A 22864-nucleotide genomic window follows, 5' to 3' on the forward strand; every position below is an offset into this window, starting at 1 on the left:
GACGGGCTGCGAGGAGGAGCTGCAGGAAGGCGGCAGGCGCAGATGGGCAGCACGGGCAGGGGCCCCCCGGCATCACCCCAACACCCACCAGGACCCCCCTGGTTCACACCAGCAAACACAGGCTCAGAGCAGGGGAGGCACCAGCACAGACACTTGGCCAGGGGCTGTTCACAGGGGAATCTGGGAGCCACTGCTTTCGGCTGCAGGCCCCAAAGTTAACTAAATTCTGCGAAATACTGTCGTCCGTCACCTGGCTGAACCCACGGCAAGTCCAGCCCCATCAGTCTTCCCTGGAGACCACTGATCCCGGCAGGGAAAACCCAGAACAGGGAAGCAAAAGCCCAGCAAGGCAGTGATGCTCCTCTTGCAAAGCATCCCACCACTGCACCCAGCATCCCACCGCTGCACCCAGCATCCCACCACTGCACCCAGAGTCCCATCGCAGCACCCAGCATCCCATTACTGCACCCAGAGTCCCATCACAGCACCCAGCATCCCATTACTGCACCCAGCATCCCATTACTGTACCCAGCATCCCACCGCTGCACCCAGCATCCCATTACTGCACCCAACATCCCACTGCTGCACCCAGCATCCCACCGCTGCACCCAGCATCCCATTACTGCACCCAACATCCCACTGCTGCACCCAGAGTCCCATCGCAGCACCCAGCATCCCACCGCTGTACCCACCATCTCGCCACCCACGTGGTCACACCTCCTAACCCGGCACCTTCCTTCCAGCCTCTGTGCATTCAGCCCCGTCCCGGCCTCGCAAGGAGGCTGGTGGGGCACAGAGACCCCCAAGGGCTTCCCCGCACAGAGCCATGGCCACGGGCAGCCGTGCTGTCCTGGCACCCAGACCCCCCCACGGCATGTCCCCCCCTGTACCAGAGCCATCCCCAGCATGCTCCGAATGGCTCTTCCCCGCTGTAGGCATAACAGGATTACACACTCCACGGAAAAGGCTCGCTCCCTGCAAGGATAATTCCTTAAACTCCCAGACAAGAGCCAGAAGCGGGATCCCCGGGGCAGGGGGCGGAGGAGGGTTTGGATGCAAAAATGGGGATTAGTCTCCAGTGCTGGGATGCTGCCAGCTCCCTCTGCACGGGTGTCCTGTCCCATCTGGGACAGGCAGAGGGGACACGTGCCCAGACCCTGCGCTCCAGCCAGATGCCACCGTCCGCGCCGAAACGGCACCACTGGCCCTGGCAGGCATCTCTGTGGCCAAGGCGGGGGTGAGCATCCCTGTCCCCGGGGGGCTGGCCTCGGACCGGCTCTCGCAGGATGTTGATATAAAACAACCGCCGGCCACCACGTCACCCACGGCTGAGTGACGCGCGGGCGGCACAACAGGAACCCCCGGGAAATTCCTCGAGGCTTCAGGCTCTGCTCCCGGCGTTTAGCGCAGCGGGACCATGCTCCCGGCTCTCTGCTTTTTGGTGTCTTTAAACATCTGGGAGGAGGAGCGGGGACGGGGGCTGCGATGTGCTCCGGGGAGGCGGGATGCAGACTGTGCCCCCACCACCATCCCAGGTCCCAGGGGAAAGGCAGGAGCTCATTCCTGTGTTTCCCAGCCAGCCCTGGTCTGAAAGAGCCGCAGAAACCCCCGTTAGCCAAGGCGATGGATGGAGACCTTCCAAGGATGCGCTGGATCCCTTGGCCAGGGGAAACAAGCACTTGACCTGCCGGCAAAGGGAAGGCAGCGAAGCGCAGTCCTTTCCTTTTAAAAGATCCTGAATGTTTAAGGCAGGAGAGGTCGCTCCTGGTGACCGGCTGGTGACTACTCAAGCACATCAGAAAGCAAAGCTCGTGGGGGCCCGGCACCTCTCCCAAAATACCCGTCCCCCGGGTACCACGGGAGCTCCCAGTCCCTGGGCATCCCGCGTCTCCGAGCTGGCTCCCCTCACCCAGCCTGTTTACGCGCTTTGCCGTCCCCGCAGACGCCGTCCCCCGCACCCAGCGAGGAACTGGGTGTGTGTGGTAGGGCCGGTCTGGAGAAAATAATTCAGGCAACAACAACAAAGAGGAAAGGAGGCGAGAACAGGACTGACCTCGCATTGAACAGGCCCGTCGGGGAGAAGTGCGTGCGGGCACGGACACATTTGGGCGTGTTTTCACCCAAAACCCTTGGCCAAGCACTCTGAAATGTGAACCAGACCTGAACTCCTTCGGAGCATCATGACTCGAAGCAATCCCTTGGACACTGGGGTGTTTCCACTCCTCATCCAAACTCTCCCTCCTCCGCAGCCCAAAACCTGGTTGTAAGAGCAGCAGCACTGGGACACGTTTCCCTCCAAACGACCGGCAAATACAGAGAAGGGTTTGTGTTTTTTTTCCCTTTAGCAAGATCAAGAATCCACCTGAGGCGACTCAGCGCAGGTGCTGCCAGCCCCCGGCTCAAGGGGGAATTCTCCCAGCAGGAAGAGGCGTTTGGGGAAAATAACGACCCGAGGAGGAGACACAGGGATCCAGAGCTGGACGTGAGAAGTCCGCCCTCCTCATTCATCACAAGCATCCCATAGGGCCTTTAAAGCTAAAGGAGTGCTAGAAAAAAATAAATTCAAAAAGGAAAAAATACCCAGATTGAGAAAATATCCTTAATAAAAACAAATAAACCCCCACACTGATGGATACCGCTTGGACTGCAGCAAACAGGGGAGGTATCCTCCCAAACGCGTTTTTCAGTTCAAGCCGTGTGGGACTATTCCTTTTCCTTGTGTAGTTTTGCCATTTAAAGCTGTTGTGTGTGATTATCTCTTGACCAAAATAAACTCTGTGCCTGTTTCTAAATAAAAAAAAAAAAAAAAAAAATTTAAAAAAAAGTTCTCAAAGCATTTCCCCTCTCGCCGCACCCATAAATTGCAGCTATTTTCTCTGTGCGTCCTTTGTTTGAACACAACGACCTCTATATATCTTACAAGATGCCCCATGGCAGTTGGGAGATCGGAAGCGAGAGCTCTTCGGCAGCCAAAGAATTTGCAAAGCAGCTCTTTTTTCTCTCTCTAAACTCCGAACCCGCCAGCCACGAAATTTGGGTGGGAATTTTTCCCAAAGAATATGACATTTAGGGCCGCATGGTCCACCTCCAGCGACGGAGCCGTGCGGCTGCGTGGAGCCATGTGCGTGCTTCCAGCCCTCCTCGGCGGCAGAGGAACATGCTGCGTCCGAAACCATCGCGCCGAGACCGAGAGCCGGCGGGTTTTGATCTGGCCTCGAGATAAAGAGCGATAAGGAGTCTTGTTTTTCCGGCACGGCGCTCCTCGCCGCCCTTTCCCTCAGCACATCCCTGTCTTTGCAAGATCTCTTTTGGATGCCACCGTCCCTGCTTCACGGCTGGGGAAACCGAGGCACGGGGAGAGCAATGTCCCCGTGGAGGCAGCAGACGCGGACGGCACAAGTAGGACACAGGCGTACGTGACCTTCACCAAGGTCACGCAGGAAATTGGAGCCAAAGCTGGGAATAGATCCTGGCTATTGCGAGACCCAGGCTAGCATCTCCACTGCTCAATCAACCTTCTCCGTATTTCTTTTTTTCCCCCTCCCGGCTCCATGACAGACAGCGCTTTTTTACTATTATTGATTTTCAATAAGGGAAGAAAACATCTTTATAAAGCATTAGTCCTCATTCTCATCCAGCTGCGTCAGGCACTCAGATGAGCGCGGACAAGTACCGAAAGTCCCTGGGCAGCTTCACTGCTGTTTTCCATCCCCTTTGGCATTCTTGGGGCCAACGGCAGAAACTTCCAGTTTGGACCGGCAGACATCCCTGTCTGGATGCGGCAGGTCAGACCCCCTGGGAGCTGCGGTTGCTGAAAGCATCTGACCACGCCACCAGCCCTCGCAATATTTTCCTGTTGCATTTTATCACCCCAGCGCACGGGACTCCTCAAGCGCTGCTGCTCGGCCAGGGGACGTCTGACAGCTAATAACAGCTTTTGCCGACGCAGCAATATCAAGAAGGGGCTGTGATTTTAACATTTCTAGACCACAAAACGTCCCAGAGCAGAAACAATTACAACAGCGCAGAAGTGCTTTTTTTTCCCAGGATAGCTCATTTGTACCAGAATAAACTGTACCAGCATAAGCTTCCACCAGCATAATCTTCATTTATGCTTAAGAGGCTTTGCCAGTAAAACTACAGTGACCTAGCTCTGCTGGAAAACCTTTTCTCGCATATCCAGGGAGTTTACTCAGCAGCTCGGTGGCTCGGCAGTCCGCTTCTGAGAGAGGGGAAGTCAAAAAAAAAAAAAAAAAAAAAGCGTTATCTCAAGGCACAAACGGGCTTTTCTGCAGCCCAGGAGCGTTGTTGCACCCCAGGGTGACACCGAACAGCCCATCCGAGCGGGACCGGAGGGGTCTGCGGGCACCCACGGCCCCGGGGAGCCGTCACGGTGCCAGCACCCCACGCACCCAGCCCTGACGCCAGCCGAGATTTGGAAACCCGCCCGCACGCCCCCGGCTTCCGCTTTTTTTTTTTTTTTTAACCCCCTTTTTTTTTTTTTCTCAGCACCTCTTCCTCCTTAATCAGAACGCAGATCAATTCTGGGTATTAAACAGCAGGAAATTCTAAATTTGGGTTGCCACTCCCTTCCTTAAGTCAGGCCTCCGCGTTAGGGCTGTGGGGCCGCGTTGGGAGGGGATCGGGACCAGCAGCCGAGATCAGGCTCTCGGAAACGTCCTTCTCCTCTGCTCTGGAGTGGCACTTTGGTGTTGACCACGTTCAAAACTCTTGACACCCCAAAATGCACGTGAATCCGCATGTAAACGCAGCGTACCCAGAGCACTGTTCCTTCTTTCGGTGCCTCTGCGGGTGCTGGGTTTCCCTAAATAAACTTGGTAGTGAAAATCACTCTCCCTTTGCTCTCATTCCTCAAAAGTACTACAGAAATCTCCTCGCGTGCTTCCCATCCAAGGAACCTCAAGTGACGGAGGTTTCCCACCTCCCCTCCTCTCGCCCTCCCCAGGGCACCCAGCACCGCACCGGTGGCAAAGAACCTGCGCCCACCTCCGGAGCGGGACGCAGGCAGCAAACCTGGGCAGGACACCAGGGTTTCACCACCGTTTTCACTTGAAAACTGCCTTGGGAATATCGTGACCACAAGAGGTCAGGTCCTCACTTTTGTCCCTGATCAAAAACAGAGAGCGCGCTCGCAGCGGATGAATTTAAACAGCCCCTGGCCTAGAACCTTGAGTAAGTTTGCTCTCAGTTTACACCAGCAGAGCTGAGAACTGAAGCGGGGATGGAGCAAGAACGGCCCCTTCCCCTTCCAGCACTGGCTGCTGTCGCGGAGCTGACGGTGCCCGACGTGGGGAAACTCATGGAGCCGACCTGCACGGTGCAGCGTGGCTGTTATCCCAGAAAACCACCCGTGGGTCCAGGAGACAAGCATCACCTCGTGGCCCAAGCACGTTAAACTGCATTTATAGCTCTTTGCCCAGCGAGGAGAGGCGATCGAGCCCCTTAAACCACCCGGACACCAGGCACATGGCACATGGCAGAGGCGTCCCTGGGAACAGGCGCCCTGAAGATGCAGCTGTACGTTATCCATACAGCCCGTCTCAGCATTGCTGCACAGCTGTAGGAGAAAGGGTGCAGGAGCACTGGACCGGGGTGCCGTCAAACGCGTTAGCGCCCAGTAGCTGATTTCACCAGCAAGTAGCTTGAATTGTTTTTTTCTTTTCACATTTCTGGACTCGAGTACGACACAAACCCGAGAAACGTCCCTCTCAGACCCCCCCAAAGTCTGCCCAGGGGACAGCGCACAGAAACGTGTCTTTCTGCGGGCATTTAAAAATCACCACGTGCGGGTTCTTTTTGGGAACCTGCTCCCAAGTTTGGGAGAGTTTCTTCAGCCGCGCTCGACACCTTCCCCCGAGAAGTACCAGGTGACGCCACAGTGGCTCGAGCCGCTTGGGGACGGTGAGAAACTCATTTTTGGCTGCTCTCTGCTCCGTGTGGGTTCCTCCTCCCGCCAGGTTTCACTTTGACCAAACTAAAACCCCAAAGCCACACGATTTCTCACCTCCCGCTCCAACGCCCGTTCTCCCTCTCCGTCCTATTTTGTTTTCTCCTCTGGATGCAGCTTTGCAGGTAACGTTAGACCTCCCCAGCGCCAAAGACGACCATGCGGTCGCAGCTGTGGACACGCTGGGTGGCATTTGGGGGTCTCTCCCCGGGCAACCTGCGTGGGTGACCACGGGCTCACCAATGTTCCCCATTTTTGGCAGCCTGGCTCAAAGCCCCCCAGGGTCCCCTTTGCGAAACACCCACCCCTAACCCCCCCCCCAAACGCTTGCTCCAGCCGCGATGCCCAGAGGTCTGGTGACCCCCCACCACAGGACCCACACCAAAAAACGGGATGTTTCTGCCTGATGCTTCAGAGTCAGCATGGACGGGGGGAGCAGCCCCACTGCGGAGATGTGTGTGCTGGAGAGGCACAGACCCCACACCGGGGCTGACCGAGCACGCTCAGCTCTGGCACGGGGGCTCATTTTGTCTTTTTTTTTTTTTTTTTTTTGCCTTAAAAAAACCCCATCCCACCCTTCCGAGAACCCTGTAAAAGCTCAGCCCTGAGCCCGGAGCCACTGGCAGAGCCGGAAGCCTGCAGGGGCTATTCCCGTCTCCGAGGGGGAAGGACTCAAAAAGAGGAATTTTCCAGAAGCCGCTCTCCCCGCCAGCCGCCGTGTCACCGGAGGAAACGCTTGCGAACGCCTCTTCCTCCGGCCACCGCGCCGTGCCGGTGGCACGCCAGCACTGCCGGCTTCCTGCCCCGCCAACCCCACGGAGGAACCCCCCACCCATGTTTTTTCGGTCTGCACCTCCCAAACACACGGAGCAGGCGCCGAGCCCCCCTCCCCAGGCAGGAGTTGGGGCGGCGGGGGGAGAAGGCAAAAGCAGGAGGTGGGAGAAGGGGACATACGGAAAGCGCGAGGAGCCCCTTGGAGAGGAGGGAAAGGCAAATGGAAAGGCAAAGCTGAGGCGGGGGGCGGGGGGGGGGCAGCGGGTGGGTGGAGGGGGAGGGTGCACCCAGGCAAACAAGGATTCTGCTGATAAAGCAAATGTGACTCAATCACACGCTTGTGCAAAGATGTCACAACAGCCCTGAGAAATTACAGGCTCCGATTTCATCCCTCAAGGGCCGGCGCTGTCCTTGCTCTCACAATGCGCTCTGTTCTGCTGTCAGCGGCTCAGCCACTGCCCCTAATTTACTGGCTGGGAACCCGTGGCAGGGACCGGCAATAATAGGTGCAGTGTAGGCGCCGCTGCCAGGGCTCCTGGGCTGGCGGCGGGGCCGGGGAGACGTCAGCTGAAGGACTCGACGCCGCGGCTCTTCTGAGCTCGTGCCACCGCAGTTCAGAGCAGCCCAAAGTGGGGGGCTCGCTGGCACCTCCAAGCCCCGGGGGTTTTTTGGCCAGCTGGATGGGGGCAGTTGCCCCCGGCCCAGCTCGCTGCCCCAAACACGGTGGCATCGGGAGCTCCCTGATCAAACCCTGCTTGGGGTTGCCACCTCTCCGTCTTCTGGGGTGTCTCCATGCACCCCCAAAAAGGGAGGTTTGGGGTACCCAGACATCATTGACAAAGCACAAGGGCTGAGCCCCCATCGCCGCCATCGCCCCCTGCCACTAACCTTCCCCAAGCGCAGCCAGGAGCAAACCAGGCCATGCCAAGAAGGGTCTTCCACTTGCTGGCACCCCTCCAGCCTCCAAAGAGCACGGGTGAAGTCAAAACAGCAGCAGAAGATGCCAACAGAAGGGAAGATGCTCCCTCTGTTCTGCACAGACGGAAGGCTGCACCTGGGGGTCCCTTCAGCCCTCCCCGATGGGCACATGGCGGTGGTGGCACCTGGGTGCTTCCCCACGTCAGCCCATCCCGGGAACCGGGGAGCTCTGCTCGGAGCTCCTCATCCTCCCTGCGAACGCTGACCTTCGCAGCCGCCCAGACCCCCATCCCCTTCTCCGAAAGGAGCACGGTGAGAGCAAAAGCGCAGTGGTCCCGCAGGTTGCTGAAACTCATTATGGCCTTTTAATTACATTCAATTGCAGTTTTATGGGCTTACGGGCAAATTGGAAGTGATCTAATTGCCCTTGAGGGGGTGCTACGCTCTGAGCTATGAAAAACCAAGCAGGATCCAGCGAGACACAAGGGGAGCGCGAAAGCATTAGGCTCGGCTCTAGCAGAAAGAGGAGAAGTTTCGTCTCACGTCGAAGCTCCCCCAGGACCTCGCGGTAATGAGCTGCATACGTGGCACGTGCCGGGACGCCGGCAAACCCGGATCACCCAAATCCAGGAGCAAGAACAGCCCGGTGGCTCTCCCTGGGGGCTAAAACCCTTGTTCCCCCCTCGCTGATGGGTCCTAGAGGCACAGAGCCCCGGGATGGTGGGGAAAATGCTCCATCTACCCTGGTTTTGACAACTACAGGGATTGACCGGAGGCGCTGGCAGGAGTGAAGGCACCTCCTCCATGCTTCCCAGTTGCTCTTCTGCTCCCACCAGCAGTCAGTGTTGAGAGCAACCACCAGCCCACAACGCTTTAAAGGTCCTAACTGCGTGTGGAGGATCCGTCCACGGGATAAGCTCCATCCTCGGGGTCTGAGACGGCACTAGGAGGTGAGAGGAGCAGGATACGGCCGTGTTTTGCAGATCCCCTTCTGCGTCTGGCTTCCAGGAACAACGGCCTACAAACCACTGGCCAGACGGATTGTATTACGGTGCTGTGGGTGTGCATTAATCCAGATTTGAGATAATTACAGTCATTCACTTGGCATAATGGGCTTTAACTGATCCAACGTGGCTGGCGCTGGTGTTTGCCGCCAGCGTGCAGCTGGCATCCCAACACCCCGAGCAGCACTACCACTGGCTGCACCATGACCAGCAAAAGGCAACACTGCTAACTGGTTTTCCAGAAAACCGGTTATAGCAGTTCTCCTTAGGGGATGCTGGACCACAGCAGGTGACTGCAAGGCCACATGGGTCTTCCCATCTCCCAGGTGAGACCCAGCAGGCCTGGCTTGGGCATGAGCTGTCACCTGGTCAGGAGACGTCTCATGAGCATCCCAGTGGGATGAGCCATCCCTCCAGAGGGCTTCACTGCTGGGAGCTGTGCAAGGGCAGCCCATGGAAACACCATTTTCCAAGTCTCCACGGAGAAATGCCCACCTCCGGGCCCATGCTGACCAGTAGGTTGGTCAACAGACACCTGGAGGTCCCTTCCCACCAGCACTTTTGTGTTTTAACACTCACAGAGCACACAAAGCTGGAAACCCAGCTGAGCAAAGGACCCTGGGGTCCCAAAGCAGACATCCCTTCCCGTCATGGCTCCTTCTCCACTTCTCCACCGATGACTGGAGCACACTCCAGAATGAGCTGGTTGCCTTGAGGACAAACCACCCACTTTGTGCGCCGCAGCTGGAGGTCCAGGAGAAGGAGCCTGAGAACGCGGTGCCTACGTGCTGCAGGAAGGCGCCTGACAAGATAGGGAAGGCAGCTGCCAGAGCCGGGTCACCTTCAATAAAAGCAAGTTCCCTCTGGAAACTAGACAGCACGCATCATTTGTCAAGAGAAAGAAGCTGCCTCTGGTCTTACATGACCCTCCCTGGGTTCAGTAACAGACACTGGGCAGGAGGGAAGGTTTAAGCCCCCTCAACACCAGCCATGGGGCTGGAGGGATGGGCAGGCAGGGTCCGTGGGTTGCTCGCCCTTTCCCGGGGCAGAGAAGCAGCTCGGGAGAGCCTTTCCCCACTTCCTCGGGCAGGCTGCAGCAAAGGACGTTCTGCCGGCAAGCCGCCTTTGGGTTTGAGTTTCTGGTTCAAATCCAAAGCTAATTAGGTTGCACCAAGTCCAATCAGATAGCCTCAGCTAATTGCGCTCGGCACGGCCAGGTCAATGTCCAGCGGGTCTCCGCGTTCCAGGCATTTTGTCAGCCCACAGATAACTGCCAGGGCCTGGGAAGGGGAAGGACCCTTACAAAAATGCTCACTTCATGTACAGCCAGAGCCTTTCCCCGCCAGAGCTGCGTACGGCCCCAGGTTAACCCCTCGGACACCACCGGCATCGTCCTCGTGCCCGAGGGACCCCAACGGATGAAGATGCCCCAATGACAACGAGCAGAGCTAAAAGTGAGCAAGTGGAGGATGAAATAGGGTGCCTGCCTGCGCACCATGCTCTGGTGTGCATCTCTCATGGTGTCACCCCGAGAACAGGCGCATGGTGAGCCACGCTGCATGCCATACACCACCCCGGCAGCAGACCCACCAAACCAGCTAAATTCCCAGCCATGTGGCTAGTGAAACACCAGCGAGACTAACGCGGTGTGCTGTGCGCTCCATGCTCTCCACACAGCTACCAACGCCTCCTCCAAAGCCAGCTTAGATGTGCCTGCACCAGATGGCAGCCTCCAGTCTACACAAGTAGGGCTGTCCAAGCCAACACCACGGCTCCGTGAGCCAGCACGGCCACCAGCACAGGGCCAGCCGCGGTTCCCAGAGGTGCCTGGGCATTGCCACCTGGCTGTAGCCAGGCGAGGAGCACGGAGGCGGACTGCAGGGCAGGCAAGCACTGGTCTCGGGGAGAGCAGTGAGGAAGACGTAGTGAGTACCAGGGTGAGAAACGAGCTGGACGGCAGCACTTCACCCCCACGAGCGGGTCAGAGACGTGGGAAAGCCCCGCACGGACCCGTGGCCAGACACACAGTTGAACCCAGCAGCTGAGGCTGCTCCCGGGGCCACAGGCACATTCGCTCCCAGCTGCCGAGTATCCGCTGTGCCTTCCCGGAGCAGGCTGCAAGCGACTGCGCCCGGGGGCAGAGCTGGGCGGAGGAGCAGAGAGGAGGAGAGGGGCTTTGAGGAAGGCTCCAATGAGCCCGTCCTTGAGCGGTTATCAGCCCGATGCAGCGCTCTGCCAGCTCCCGACTTCTACAGCAGACTACGGCAAGGAAAACGAGGAAAACACCCAGCTTCCTAAAAACTATATACTTCTTTTTCCCTCTAACCCAGCCTCTGATTTTGGGCCCGAGCATCAACCCCCTGGGCAGGAAGATGGCAGGCTCGGTCTCCGCGACGGCAGCGGGAACGCCGAGCGCAATCCCCGCATCCGCCCCCTCCACCTCCGGCTGCTGGGGAAAGGCTGTTCCTCTTCAGCTGACAAATAGATGAGACGTTTCATTAATAAACCTCAGCTTCTCCTAACACTTCTGATTACAATCTCTTCTGTTTGGATCCGTGCTCATATTACACGTTCGTCTCAATTATATATTCCCTTCTCTTTAAATCCCCACTTATCTCCTTTACTACGTAAATCAGAGAGTGGGCTCTGTTCGGGGCTTTTTTCCCTGCCTGCCTGACTTTCCCTGTTCCAAGAGCAGTTAGAAAATAAACAGTGATTTAAATTGCAGCATATCCGGGTAGTCTCCGAGCCCATCTCCCAGCAAATCCATCCGAGGGGGCTGACATCGGTCCTGCTGAGTTCCCTAACCAGCCCTACCACGTTTGCAAAACGCTTTTATTTATTTTTTGCTCAGCTTTGGCCAAATCCTGCCTCGGGCTTCACTGGGGACGTCTCCCTGCGAGGTTCTCGGTCCAGCCTGAGCGGAGCATCGCTGTGCCGGGCTGCGAAACGCCGGCCGGAGCAGCAGCCTGGCTCCCCTCCCCACTGCCCCATGGCCCTCTGGCAATTAAGGCTATTGCTTGCATGGAAACCTAATTATATTAGGGAAGTATCTAGTAATTTTTAACTGTTCTGCTGGTGGCTCGGCTCCCTCCCGCTCCTGCATACCAGCAGCGCTGGGCATAAGGTGCAGCGATAGATTCCCCTCCTCTTCCACCGCTGCTTTTAAGAGCAACCGTGAGGAAGAGAAACAAGATGGTGTGATGGGCTGGGACTCGGGTGGTGGCCCAGATGGCCCTGGGTGAGCCAGGGAGCCTCTGACTGCCCCCGGCCCTGCAGCAGTTTGCCTGCGAGGTTTGCAGGGGACGGCTGTGCCTTGCGAGCACGGACACCCAGCCCGGCACGTGGTGGCTTCTCGATGCCACTGTGAGAAAGATGCCCCGCATCTTGACGACTCGCTGCACCAGGTGTGATGTCCATCTCAACTGCAAATTCAACGCCCCAGTCACCATAAGGTTTTGGTGTGCCCTGGATCATCCCCCGTTGTCTCCATCCTCCCCCAGCAACTGCCGTGCAAAAAAGCCCAGGTGGGCGAGAGCGCCGCAGAGGCACCACCACACACAGACCGGGAGCTCCCACCAGGCACCCACCCTGCACCCAAGGCACCCTGGAAAAAATAACATCCCCAGGAGCATCTTGGTCCTGTTTGTACAAGGGACCACGAGTATCAGAGCAGGAGCCAACCACGGAGAGTGCTGCACCACGGAGAGCTTTGTACTGCGGAGAGCTTTGCACGATGGAAAGCTCTGCACCACGGAGAGCTGTGAACCATGGAGAGCTTTGTACCATGGCTTGTGCTGCACCACGGAGAGCTTTGCACCACAGAGAGCATTGCAGGAGCCCCTCGTGCCGGCTCCCCGCCGCAGGCACAGACAGCCCCAGCTTACCCGGGGGCTGGTGGGCACACGAGGCTCCCCCAGCCCGGCCCTGACCCTCCCCGTTCCCACGCCTGGGGCTGGCCCGGCCACCGGCTGCGCCTTTAAGAGGCGAGAGGGGAGTGCGATGGCCGGCGTTTTCCGAAGGACCATTAATTTGCCAGCGTCACATGCTTCGCAGCTGCAGCCTGGCAGTGATTTATACGCCTCTGAAGTTCATCAGAGGGAAAAGTACTTTCCAGGCACAGCATATCCCCCTTCCCCTCTCTCTTCCTCACTGGCGCGAGCTGCCCGCGTCCAGAGCCCGGCCGAAAACCCGAGTCCCCATCCATCACCCCCGCGTGTCACCCCCTGCCCTCGCCACCCAGCCCAGGCACTCCCCCTCTCCCCGGCATCTGCGAGCAAAAGAAAACTTCCTCTGGCTTCCTCGCCTCCGTGACCCACTGACGAGAAAGCCATTAATTAATAAGGGGCAGTGCTGATCCAGCTCCTCGGCCGGCCGGGGGGCTGGCGAGCCCCCTCCTCCCCATCCCAGGGCCCTGTAGCCAAAATAAACGGCAGGCAGAAGGTGGGCGTCCCTTCCTCCTGCCGCCACCCCCCTGAACGCCATCCTCCGGGGAGGTTCAAAAGTTCAAGATTTTCACATTTCCCTAACGTTATTTCAGGAAATTGCTGGAGAAAGGAAAGACGGCGCTGCCGAAAAAGCAATCCGCGTGTGGATATAATAATACACATCATCCAGAGGCAGGACTCGGTGTGCGCCAGGCGCGGTTCGGAAGGAGCCCCATCCCCACCCTGCACGGCACCCGCCTTTTATTTTTTGGCTCGGGACTTTTCTAGCACGCCGCTGACCTTCGTAGAGTTATTCCTAAAGCAACGCCGAGAGCGAAGCCTGGGCTCACCCACCACCGCTCCAAAGCAAAGTGGCTCCAGTGGTGGCAGATGCCGGGAGATGCCACCGCGAGGACCACAGCTTGGCCCTGGGAGCTGCGATGCTCAGAGCACCGGCACCGACCCAACCATCAGGGCTGGTTTGGTGGTGATGCTGCCAAGCGGGTTCAAAGCATCACCGAGAGCATCACCCAGCGTGCCAGCCCGGCAGCACGGGTGCCTGTCTTCCGGGTCCAGGGTGTCCAAGGAATTACAGCTTGGCCCCAAATATGCGCAGGGCTCCCTGCAAACACCGTCACCAGCTCTGACGTGCTTTTGGGTTCCTTTCTTCCATCCTCTCAAAAGCCTTCGAATTCCACGTTTGCACAAACCTCCAAAGTTGCTCCAAAGTGACTGAGTCACACCTGGGTTTTCATCAAACCCAGGTTAAGCTACAGCCTTCGCTGAAGGTTCACGGGAAAGGTTCATAAAACTACTGAAACTCTTGGCAAACCTGAATTTGGGGTTATAATGAAATACGAAACTTGACTACTTTCATGTGGTTTGGGGTTTTTGTTGCAAAACATTTGGTGTAGCAGCTTTGGGCGAGAGCACGGCAATCTAGTACACGACAGCGTGTCTATAGGAGCAAAGGAATTCAGATACACCCCGGCAGCATTTGGCTGGCAAATGATTAACTCTTATTCGAAGCCATCTCATTAGTGTAGGGGCTGGATCCGTGCCACCGCATGCTCGGGGACGTGGGGCACAGCTCTCGGCGCTGGCAAGGACCCAAGGCAGGAAGATTGCCTTGCACCGTCGCACCGGTGCGGCTCTGGCAGCGATGGAGCCGCGGTCACAGCAAGAGCCCGGTTCTGCCGGCGCCCACGGACACGCCGCAGCATGCCGAGACATGCCCCAGGGGATGGGGTTGGTTTGCTCTGGTTGGTTTTTTTTAAGTTTTCTGAGTTCTTGGGGCGTTTGGAGTTAGAGCTTCTGCTTTGGGTCCGCTCTGGATCGTGCTCTGGCTTCACCATCCTGCAGCATTGTGTAGAGATGGCCTGAAGCTCGGTAAGACCTTACCTACTCCGTAAGGTCAACCAAGGGCGGGGAGGAAGAGCAAGCTTGCCCACACCAGCACCATTATTTCCAGTTGGAAAGCAGTGATGAAGTGATGATGAAGCCAACGCCTTGAAAATGAGCAGCATAAGCATCCCAGATTATCGATTTCCTCAAAGGAATGTGATTCTCCCTGATGAGCTCTTCCCAGGTATCCATCACCCTCAGCCTCCATTAACCCCTTGCACTTGCTCTCCGAAAGCAAGCTCTCCTCAAGGTCTGGAGGGTTACTCGCCATGACAGAACGTGGCTGACGTGTATAAGGTGGCATCTGAAGCTTGCACATGTGCAAAGATGGCACACTGCCCAAGCAAACGCTAAGGGCAGTGAAAAAAGTGCCTGCATCCTTGGTCCCACTGAGACGCGGCACGAACGGGTCCTCCAGCACTCCCAGGACCTGCTGGCATCCCCCAGACCACTGCAGGCAGGGAGGAACCGTGACCGATCGATATCTGCGGTTTCACACCCGCCCTTCGGGCCCTGCACGGTGTCGGTGGCCGGCAGGGAGGCGGGACGGCGCGGGGACAGGGTCGGGCTGGTGACGGTGCTCCAGGCACCAGGCATCGCCCCCGAGAAACCGCTTTGGAAAAGAGAGAGCGGGACGCCCAGCCCAGGCACCCAGAGGTCAACCGGAATCCAGGACATTTGGAAGGCCGATTAAGGAAGTTTATATTAATTACAGAAATGTGCTAATACCCTGGGAAAGCCACCAACCCTGAAACATTGTGCAAGCGCGGCACTGCTCTGCCGAAGCCATCGTCCCCTCCCGCGTGCCGGCACCCAGCGCCATGCACCCCAACTCCACCGCAGCCTCCGCTCCTCCACCCCTGCCAGGTCTCAGCCCCCTCACTCCCACCTCCTCCTGTTTACACCCCTGGGACACATTTTCCCCCTCCCTCTGACATTTTCAAGCTGCCCATTTTAAAGCGCTGCTGAAAATCCCCAAGACGTCCCAGGAGCCAGGTGACACTGGGGACAAGAAGCAGCACTGGGATGTTGGGTCACTTTCTGAACATGGCCGGGGCTCCGAAGGGATTAAACTCATTCATATCTAAACAATAAATAATAATAATAATGTCATTTTTGCAGGGCAGTTCTTTCAATATGGGCTGATTAATGTATTTGTAACGAGCGACGGTAAAGATTTTCAAGCCATCTAATTAGAAGGCTGTTTCCTTTCCAGACATGCCCGACTCCCTTTGGAAAAGGAAACGTGGCCTCCAATGCCACCTCAGTGCTGTGGAAAGGCTGCCCCGTGTCCTGAAGATTAATCAAACGCTCAACTTCCCCGGGGCACCGTTTGCAATCCCCGACCTCCCATATCCCGGAGCCGCCTCCTCGGTGCCTCGCGCCGAACAAGCATCCAGCGGCAGCCGGCATCGCGCGAGCTCTGCTCCAAAAGGCACCGAAAATCCCAGGGAACTGCCGGCCTGCAGAGCCATCCCGGCTTCCCGCGGCAGCAACGGTGCCAGGGGAGAGTCAAACACGATGGAGAGCAGAAGGGGACGGTGCCACCTTGCCCGGGTCGGTGGAGGGATGCGTGCGTGGGGCAGCTCATCCTATACATCACGGCGCCCACCACCCATCTTGATGTACTTTTCCGTTCGTGTCTGGCATTCCCAGAAAACACTAACTTCATTATTGATTTGTGCTCGTTTGTCATTTTTATAACCTGGCCAGCACTTCTCTTGAAGGCCGTGACTAATTCCACTTCCCCAGGCTGGAAGGGGCGAGAGCCTTTAACTCTTTCAGGACGGGCTCTGCCGACTCGCTCCCCGCTCGCGGGGCCCCGGCAGAGCCCCCGGGCGCTGGGCAGGACCGGGCTGAGGAGCAGGCAGCACCTCAATGAGGGTCCATTCGGGCTACGCTGGGTTTTGCAGCACCTTCCCATTCCTTTCTCAACCCAAAACGGCTGGAGCAGAAAGGCAGATGATCCGAGTGATGCTCGCTGCTGGCAGTAGAGAGGTTGGGGGAAAAAAATGGACTTTCCACCCGTTACTCTTACACCAAACCGCTGGTGTGGAGGTGAGCTGCAGCCCCATGTGCAGCCCAGGGTGCACATCTAAGGTTTTCCTGCCAGCACTGGTGAGCATCCAACCTCCAACATGCACCCACAGGGTCAGCAAACCAAGCCAGCCGTGCGTCCATCCACCACCCTGGGGCCCACAGGGACCTCCCTGGCCCAGCTGTCCCTCCTGGCCAGCAGACCCCGCGCCAGCAACGTTCTGCCCTTCTTCAGGGGCAGCAAGGCCCCGGAGAAACCGATGCCAAGGAGAGGAAACACCCCACGGCTGCATCTCCCAGCAAGCCCCCGGTTCCTCACCCCACCACAGGCAGCAGAAGCCACGCAAGCCATGGCTGCAACTGCTGCCCACGCAGCCCCAGCCATGCTCGATGGAGACGTTACCCTCAACAGGGCATGGGGACCCCCTCCTGCTCCCCATGGGGCCCCCTCCAAGACTTGAGCCGCTCATGCATCCTCAAGAGCCTTCTCGTCAAAGGAAAAACGAGCAGCAGGACTTAGTCCTGGCTTTGCCATGCTCCCCTCCTTGGGGTCCAGCGAACAGAGAGGGCAACAACAACTCCTAAGCGACTCTCACTAGTGTCTACATACAAATCAAACTCCAAATATTTTAGGCAGGTTGGAATAAAGCCTGTCCCTGGCAATGGGGAGAACGTGCCACAATGTGGGAGGACACTTGTCCTCCCCATCTGAGCAACCAGCAACCACCACGTACCAGGGGAAAAACCCCACGTGCTGGGGAGGTTGATGGGACCGGGCCTCCTTCCCTCCTTCCAGGCATTTCCCAGAAAAGAGTCAGGATCGAATTCCCAGAGGAGAAGGTCCACTGGGTTAAATGCAGCGGATGTTGTCTCCGAGTGGGTGGGATACGGGGAGTACCAAACACGACATCTGCAATTATGGAAAGCCAGATAAAGAAAATCAAATCTCATGCTTCAGGGCATGGGCTGATGAGTACGAGGGTCAGGAAGGAATTTCTCTCCCCTTACACAGCAGTGCACAACTGGGTCAGCGCATTACCGGGTGGCACAAGTCCTTGATTGTTTTTCCCTTCCCTTTTTGAAGCCCCGCGATCTCCCCGTTGTCAGAAGAGCTGTATCCGAGGCAGCAATGGCTTAACCTGGTGTGGCAGAGCCGATGCTTCTCCTATCACCCACCTTGCTAAAGATCAGCATCCCCAGTCCCAGCTGGAAGATGGCATGAGGACCGCGCTCAAAGCCAGTCCTTCTGCTCTGACAGCGGTCTGCAGTGCTGTCTGCCCCCTCTCAGCCTTAATTAATTCTACTACAACCATCTAAATTATAATAAAAACTCCTCTGAGTGAGGGCCTTTTCTTCCCCTGTGTTTGTAAAGCGCTGCGTACACCTCTGGCGCTATTTAAATAATAAGCAGTAGTAATAAAACTCGCGATGTTGGCTTAGAAAATAAGCACTGGAAAAGGGGCCGAATGGAGAGAAGCGAGCAAAAAGGGCCGATGGTTTTGTTACGAGAGGTCGGGAAGCGTTTGTGGTAAGCGCGGTTGCTCTCACTTTACGCCGCGTCCAGCATCCTTTCTCTTCCTTGAGCAACTTCTCTCTGCTCAAACGTGCTGAGCTGGGAGGGCCTAACCACAGGGAAGAGGCTTGAGTTTCAAATTAAAACAAAGCGAGCAAACAAACGCAAAGACGGTCCGTTAACATGTGTCTATCTGCATTCGACCCTTGCTAAGCCGGGCTTTGCCAAACCGCACGCTTCATAATCCGGACAAACAGTTATTGGTCTTTTCCCAGTGCCAAGCAGCAGTTTAGCAGCGGTTCTACGTCACCAGGGGCGGCATTTCTGAATGTGCTCTGTATTGGTCTTACTCTACACCCGCTGCAGTCATCGACCCCACGAGACCACACTCCGCAAATCCTATCAAATAAGGTTGATCGGGGTTTTTTATCAAACAAGACCTATGATTAGTGCCATCTGAAGCATTAGATTAATTAATGCTGACCATTATCTGATGACATGAATGCACCAACTCTACTCACTGCGACTGTCTACCCAGCACTGTATCTGGGGGTCCTACAGCTCCATGGGTGTCACAGCCAGCCAGCCAGGCTGGGACATGGCATCCCTGCCCTCCGGCACCCAGGAACCCATGGGTGACCCCAGCATCCACATCGGGAGCCTGAGCCCCCTGACCAGCATCACCCGCCTGACCCTGCTACCTCGCCATCAAGGTAGTTTTGGAGTTTAGCGCCAAACAAGCTGTCCCAGAAAGGCGTAAATCAGCCAGAGGGTGGGTGATGAGATCCAAAACCCACCGCTCTCCAGCAAACCTGGCAGCTGTGCTCCAGGCCAGCACATCTGTGAGTCATGTCGGCACGGCCTCCGGGATCCCAGCCCGGGCTGCCAGGGGAAAGGTGGAATCAAAGGTATGAAAACTGTATTGAATAGGAATTGGCATGCCCAGACTTGGTCCATACAATCCAGGAGCCGAGCCAAGAAAAGAAAGCAGACGCGGAAGGTTGGGATGGGGCAACGGGAGTGTCAGCATTGCAAACGCGTTGCAGACAAGTGGGAGAATAATCTTCGGGGGAATGTTTGGAGGAGCCTGTGGTGGCTTGCTTGGGAAAAGAAAAAAATAAAAAAAAAAAAAAGAAGAGAAACAGAAACAAAAGAAAGGAAAGAAGAAGAAAGAAGCGGCTCTGGAAGTGGCTGGGTGCTGTGGTCAGGCGCTGCGAGGGCTGCGTGTGGCAGCATCTCTCAGCAGCACGCAGAGCCCGTCCTCCCCGCGGAGCGCTGGCGGGGCTGGACGCGGTGGCCAGGACTTGGAAAAACAAAACCCAAGGCAGCGGTGGAGGAGGCCAGGAGCCGAGCAGTGGCTGCCGGGTGCAGGGAAGCACAGGCCGCTGGGGATCAGTGCAGAAGGACAGCACAAGGATGAGGAAGGTCCTGCCGGGGGGCAGGCACGCAGCGATGGCGAGGAGGGGGATGCGCTGGGGCGCCCGGGCGGCACTTTGAGATGGTTCCTGTCCTTAGCATCACTTCGTGCCCTCAGGTCTGATATTTCAGTTGCCTGCGTGCCTCAGTGTTCCCCTGCAGGTGACGGAGACGCAAAGCATCGCCTGCCCGTGCCCACCTCCCCGTCCCTGGACTCAGCAAAGCCGCTGCCACGCCTGAACCCACCGAAACGCAGCGCTCGCACCACGCCGGGCAGCTGCGGCCACCGCGCGGAGATGCCTCACCTCCAGCAAACACCCCTCTTGCACGGCCGATGCCACCGCGTCCCAGAGCTCATGGAACAGCAGAGAGGGGGACACAGCCCCTTCCCCTCCAGCTCCCGGGCTGACGGAGCAGCTCGGAGCAAGCTGGGAACAACATCAGCCGTGCTGGGAACAAAGCACCGGTTGTATCACGGTCACTGGGAGAGCCGGGAGAGGAGTTTCTTTTTTTAAGTAGAAGGGCTTGGGGGATAATTGCTTTTTCTATTTTATTTTTTTTCGTGTGGGTTTGCTTTTTCCCCTGTTAACCAAAAATGTCAACGAAACCAAGACTCTTCCCAGAAAAAGGACTTAAACAGATGAATTAATTTCATGTTTGGGGGCAAGGGAGGAAATAACAATGGAAATTCTCAAAAGATCCCATGTCAACAGTTTTTTTTAAAAAACACGTTTTGTATTGAAACAAATTCTTGTTTCTGCTCCTTTGCAGTGACATGAAACTCTCTGCAAAGGCTGAAATCAAACCAAGCTGTTCCAAGTGGTCCTTTCTGGGTCTCTGGTCTGTGCGATGCTCCTGACTCAGAGACGTTTTTAAGCCCCAGGGTCCCCAAGGAGAAAGCCGTCATCCCACCCAGCCCTAGTCCTCTTTATCCTTTCCTCTCCCGTTTTTGCATCGAGAAGAAGCCAGGTAAGAGCAAGGACGGCGACTGAGTGTCCCATCCTCTCCGGAGGCACAGCTCTGCTTCCTCCACCAGCCCGACCCGCCGGTGGCTCGCACTGCTAGGGCACAGGCAAGGACTGCGGTTCCCGCTACCAAACCTCTGCCCAACCTCACCATGCCAAGGAAGAGCTTGAGAGAACTTAATTCGACCCAACAAATACGTTCCCCAAACACCCTTGGTCCTGGCCTCCCAAGGGCTGTGGATGCGCCCTCGGAAGGAGGGGTTGGCTCACCACCCAAACCCCGCCGGCAGGGAAGAGCTGACACATCCCACGTCCCAGTACAGTACGGCCACCTCAGGGGCAGGACCTGGCTCTAGGATCCCAGGTCCAAGCGAAAAGCTGCCCCCAAAATGTACTCTGACACGGGGGCACCGGAAGGTGACCCTGGATTACCGAGCTCCAGAAGATTAAAAAAATCCCCAAAAAGAGAAGGAAGAACCGCAGGCCGAGCCGTGAGTCAGGGCTGCACCATTGCAAAGAGGTGTCCAGGGTTGGCCTGGGAGGATTTGGCTCCGTAGCTCCAACTGGCATGGCAGAAATGGTGTTTTCCTTCTCTCCCCACCACCTCTCCTCCTCCATCCCCGGGTTCCTGCTAGAGCCCTTAGATCTGCCATTTGCCACAAGCGCTGACTCAATCTGCTTCAAATTACCATAACAATGCTGGGCCCCAAGTGGACATGTAAAGTGTCTCAAATTTATTGTAATTTTAAGCCATCCCTAAAACTGCACAGACATTGCTGAAATATTTCCTCCTCCTTTAAGACCCTCCGATGACTCTGCAAGCCAGCGAGAGGGACGCGAGGACGGGCGGGAGAAGGAGATGACTGGAACCAGCTGCCTTTGCACGGGGCTTTGCTTGCTGTGCTGGCCGGGCTGGGGCATGGGAAGGGAGCAGCAGGGCTCCCCGGGGTGATGCTGAGACAGGGACAACGTCCCCTGGGACGCACAGTGATGGACGGGCTGCCAAACCCACACTCCGTCTTCTTCGGAGAGGGAAACAGCGCCGGGCAGAATCGCTTTTGCTGGGGACAGGACCACGGGAGCACGGCTGAAAGCCTGCGAACGCCAGCCCCTTGCTGCTCCTTGCATGGTGGTGGTTCTTCCAGTTGCAGCATCTGGGAGAGCTCAGGAGGCACTGGGGCGGTTGTGCCGGCAGGGTGGCATCCCCGCTGCCCCCTGCACCGCCCCGCATCCCTGACGGCATCCCTGCCATCGCCCCTGCCATCACCCCTGCCAGCATCCGTGCCATGGCCCCTGCCATCACCCCTGCCTGCATCCGTGCCAGCATCCCTGCCATCACCGCTGCCGGCATCCCAACCACCGCTCCTGCCAGCATCCCTGCCGCCGGCAGCCGCTCTGCCAGGCAGGCGCTGAGCCTCCGCCTGGAGTCAGCGTAATGTTGTCGCACAAATTGCACCTGTGAAACTGTTACAAGAATTAATTGATCATATAAGTACAGTAATTGGAACTTGCAAAGCATAGATAATTACCTTTTATTAGTTCCTGTAGATAATCCATTATGCACTGATTAGGCCTAAGTAAGGATCTTATAGTCCTAGTTTGATTAATGGTAGATTATGGATATTAAGCTCAAACAGGAATAGATAACTTACTATTTTCTTTCTCGCCCTAGGAGTACGTCACCCTGTGAATGATGGTCAAAAGTTTTCGAGGTGCCTCATTTGTCCAGGAGGAAAATCAGGTGCATCCGCAATTCCCACCTGACCTGACCACGGTCCCTCTCCCGCGGCGGGTACCAGCTCCCAATGCTTCCCGGTGGCTTGAGAGCCCCCAGCTCAAATCTCTGCAACGCACTCACCCGCCAACAGCTGTGTCACGCGAGGCCTGACCAGCCCCAAATCTCTTTTTAGCTCAGAACAACTCGTCACCGACCCTTTCAACCCAAAGCAGCGAAACCCCTCCCAAGCACCTCAACCCCAGCTCAGGTGTTTTCACTTCCACAGACGCTCAGACCATATATTTATTTTCCACGATTCTCTGCCCGAGAGCGAATAGACATAGGTATTTTGCACCTGTAATCGCTTGGAGGGACTGTCCCTGCACAGGAGCCCCCGTGTCCCCTGCGAGAGGCATCCTGGGGATCTCTGCCTGCAGCAGCGGGGTCCCGCTCCCATCACCATCACTCTCACGCGCCGTTCGCAGAGCAAGGAGCCCAGGAGCAGGATGGGGGCAACCGGACAAAACCTGCCCGCGGGCTACAGGAGGCTTTATTTAAGAGGAATAAATAAAAAATAAGGCTGTGATTATCTCGGGCCACTCTCCAGCTGCCACCCAGAGACAGAATGGTGGGGAAGGGAGGAGGGGGGGAGGAATTTTCAAGTGAATAAACAAAACCGAGCGGATGTGACATGCCGAGGCGCAGGGACAGATTCCTTCTT

The 22864-nt window shown here is 56.9% G+C and overlaps 1 protein-coding gene across 1 annotated transcript in view; it reads right to left on the reverse strand.

The window, feature by feature from the left end:
* Positions 1–22864, reverse strand: part of RXRA (retinoid X receptor alpha) — a 118699-nt gene that overhangs the window by 43611 nt on the left and 52224 nt on the right. The gene's annotated exons all lie outside the window — the stretch shown is intronic.

The sequence above is a fragment of the Chroicocephalus ridibundus genome, chromosome 15 (genome assembly GCF_963924245.1).
Source record: "Chroicocephalus ridibundus chromosome 15, bChrRid1.1, whole genome shotgun sequence".
Lineage (NCBI taxonomy): Eukaryota > Metazoa > Chordata > Aves > Charadriiformes > Laridae > Chroicocephalus > Chroicocephalus ridibundus.